Source organism: Abramis brama (genome assembly GCF_963993115.1).
Source record: "Abramis brama genome assembly, chromosome: 2".
Classification (NCBI taxonomy): domain Eukaryota; kingdom Metazoa; phylum Chordata; class Actinopteri; order Cypriniformes; family Leuciscidae; genus Abramis; species Abramis brama.
Genome location: NC_139964.1, coordinates 38,936,330 through 38,940,615, shown reverse-complemented (window position 1 = coordinate 38,940,615; position 4,286 = coordinate 38,936,330).

Sequence of the window (4,286 nt, the reverse complement as noted above, 5' to 3'; positions counted from 1 at the left end):
TTGAGAAAGGTGCCATTGAACTGACAATATATATGGAAATCCCAGGCAATATTTCTTCAAAAAGTCCACAAACCTCAGGCTCCCTCCCATCACATGGATCAGTGAATAACACATTAGAGAACAGGATTAAATAGTGTCTAATTGAATTTATGGACCCTTAAACTACCACTTAGAGCTCTTAGCGCTCTGTAATGACATGCTTTACTGAACTTATCTAAACAAAAACACTTATGATTCACTGTCGGCCTAATGGCGTTTGTTCATGCCTGATTTCACAGAGTACGACACTTAACACTTTCAAGGGCCACGGAGCTGGCAATTATTTCATTAATATTACTCGTTCAGTGCAAAAGAAATTGATCAAAATGGGACATAATGAAAAAACACTCATTTAGCTTTTTTTCTAAACTCTCAAATAAAGCCGCTACATTCAAGTTCAAAAGCAGAGCTAATTAGTTTGACCTCCTCTGTCATAATTAGCATGTATTTGGCAGGAAAACGAGAGGCAGCTCGGCTTCTCCAACTATCTATTATCATGCAAAACCAGGTCATTGAGAGGTTGTGCAGCTTTGTTTGCTATTCCTATACATTTAATGAGTGAAATCAAGTATATCTTTAAGATCAAGTGGTTTTGTAAACAAGTTTTGTTGAAAGGAACTAATATATTCAGAGCCAGATTCACTTTTATGGACCTATTGACAAGTGTAATTTACTCTTTAAAGAGATTAATTAAAAGGAATTCACCCCCACCCCCAATAATATATATATATATATATATATATATATATATATATATATATATATATATATATATATATTATACATGTTATAAGCTACACCTGTTTGATTTGAAGGGATTTAATGATATCTGAAACATAATTTCTCCCAGCAGGCAATTGGATGGAGATGGCACACATTCATTCTCTGGCCTTATTGTGATCTCCAACTCATTTGAAGAACCAAGCCCTATTGATGTATGTTTCTGAACAGAATTCACTCTCAGAAATCCTGTGCTTAAAAGACAAAAGGGGCAATTAGAGAAGGTACTGTTGTTGTGCATTAAAGGCTCTGTCCTCTCTTGCTGTCTGCTTGTGGTTGGATTATTACACTTTCAGTGAAGGATTTAACCAGAGGCCAGTTGGGCCATTGCCTGAGGGAGCCCCCCCCCCACCCTCGTTCAATGCACTCGCACTCCCCCCCTCTGCTTTTATTGCCTGCCTTTCATTCTGCCAGGCGATCCCTCTGCAGTCAGTAGGCTCACAGGATAACCTGCCTCAGGCGGTCCCCAAAAACCCTAAATCAGCTCGTCTTATATGTATGGAAGCCCAAAATGTGCCTTGCTGCCACCTGAAATAACTCATGCTACAAAGAAACGAGAGCTTGTGTCAGCAAGTGATGTCTGCTGTTCCAGTGGCATAGAAGGAAGTTCAGTGGTTTGGCAAAGGATTTACAAATTTTAGCATGGGACATGACATGTAGTCAAAGAGGTTTTGGGGAAGGTGTGAAGGCTTTTGAATAAAATAGTTGGTGAAATATTCCTGTAATGTTAAGCTACAATACAAAACCAATATGTTTTAATTTGTCGTAGTGCCTAATGCAAAAAAAGATTTTGAACTCAGAACTCTGATGAACGATTTCAAACATATTGGTCTAGGCCTCTGTACTGTATAACAGAGTTGTGCACCATTCAGAACTGAGAATTTCAGTTCCTGAAAATGAACTGAGGTAGCAAACAGGATGCAGAATTGCAATTTGAACTTTAATGTAAGGAAGTAGAATTCAAAGGAATTTGCACAATTGTAATGTTTAAATAAAAAAGCAATGGTTGTCATGAACTCTGGCTGGACAAAGCCTTTTTGGGAGTTTTGAAAAAAAACAGCCTTGAAGTTTGAAGGTTTATAAACCTTACGATGGATGGATGGATGGATGGATAGACTATCAGATAGATAGATTGTATGGAAATCTTACTGAACCCAAACTTTGAATGGTAGTGTATACTGTAGATAACACTTCCCAGAATGCATTTCTTAATTCAGTATTCTGATTCGACAACTCAACTAATGAGGGGTTGTGGCCTATTTATTTAAAATTCACTCATGAATTTAAAACAGGCCAATTCTTCAATTCTGAATTTTGAACTCTGCTGCATAAAAAATATCTGTTAACTATATGATCATTTAAGAATTACTTAAGAAAGAGAGAGAGAGAGAGAGAGAGAGAGAGAAGGAGGAGAAGAAGCAGGGGAGGGATATGGGGAAGGCTAATGATTAAATTAATGATTAATTTACACATATTGAAATGGTTCTCATCTATAAATAGATATAGAGTGCTTAAATGGTAAATACTAGTCTAAACAAAGGAACTTTTCCAGAAGTTTTGTCAAGAGAAAAGTTGTAATTCAGTCTTTATCCTGCTCTTAAACTTGTAGCATAGAAGTTCCTCAAAACCCCAAACTGCAGCCTTTCTCATGAATATCAAATGAACATAATATATTAATATGTTAAACTTTCAGAATCCACCAACTGTTTCCCCTTTCTTGGGCTTGCGAAAACATCCCTTGTCTGTAAATCTGTAGTACAAGATGGATTGTCAAATCCCCATGTGTTGGAATGGCTGATTTGGGTTGATGGTTCTATTAAAAGCAGTTTTCCAGAGATGCTGAGTGGCAGGTCTCTGCCAAGCTGGCTCATGTAGAGGGTAAATATTGCAGGAGGCCAGAGTCTCAGGAGCATGTGTGGTCGGGAGCTGTGATCTCTGATCTCAGGGATAGCACACAGCAGGACGTGATTGCTCGCCTCTGCTCAGTCCGACACTCAACACGCGCGTTTCACACTCTCTCTGCAACCCCAAACCTCTCCAGCTCAGCTTTGAATGTCAGAAACATACTCCAGGCTCCCGTTCAGAGCAGCACATCACAGCTTTTAGCTCAAACAACTGTTTGTTGCTGATCGCTCAACTCTCCCTGGACTGCAGGTGAAAGTTTCCAGCGGCATGGAGTGCTGAAGTGTATTGCTGGTATTTTGGGGCTTCGTAAGGCAGATAGCTTTAGAATACTAAATAATGCGTTAATGCGAGATGTTCGTGAGTCGCTAGGCACGATGACTTGAATTCATTAGTTCCATTTGAGGGATGTATATTTGCTGATATTGAAAGCTAATTTTGGGCCACGTTTCATAATTGTTGGAACTGTATTGCTTTGCTGACATTACAAAGACATACAAACTAAATGAAAATCATATGCACTACTGATCAAAAGTTAAGGGTCAGTAAAGGTCCTTGCACACTGTGTCCGAAATTCTCGTCTGAAATTTACGCGCGTAAAAAAATAAAAAATACGACCTCACGTTTACACACTGCCTCTGAAACTTTTGTCCATCATAACAAAAATTTAATCGGGTTAGATTTTCTGCATTTTTCGCATCAGTAAAAAGCATTTTGAGAGGTGTTTTGACAATTCAGAGCCACTGAATGACAAATACGAAAAAAAGAAGAAAAAAAGAGACAATTTTGGACTCAGTGTGCAAGAACCTTAAGATTTGGTTTGAGAGAGAGAAATTACTTTTATTCAGCAAGGATGCAAAAAATTACAGTCAGTAATTACATTGTTACAAAAAATATATATATTTCAAATAAATGCAGTTTGATTGGTCTATTCATAAAACAAATCATGAAAAAAATACATCACTGTTTCCACAAAAATATTAAGCAGCACAACATTGATAATAAGAAATGTGACTTGAGCACCAAATCAGCCAAATCAGTAGTGGCTACTGAAAACTCAGTTTTTTTGTATTTTAAAATGTAATTTATTCCTGTGATGTCAAGCAATTATACTTTTTTTTTTAAAATCTAATTAATTATGATGTGCTGATTAATCAATAGCAAATTAATCACACATCAATTCTGGCTTAGAAATTACCCCCTAAAAGAAAAGTCATTATTGTGTTAAATAAGAAAAGCATCAAATAGACATAACAAAAAAGTAGCTTTAGAAAGAAATACTTTGATTCAACATAAAATTTATTACACGTAAAAGTGAGTCATTCAGTCCTTCATTCAACCAATTCATCCAAACCGACTGATTCATTCAGGATCTAAGCAAGTGACCGTCTTTATGAATGGACCACTGAATCAATGGCTCACTCGATTCATCAAAAAACACATATTGTATCATGTTCGAACTAAACTGCATGCAATTTAAGATGAGGAACAGGTCTGAGACGTGGTGGGGATGCGTTAAAAGCATTGATAATTTTAATGCGTTATTTTTTTCCATAATTAATTAC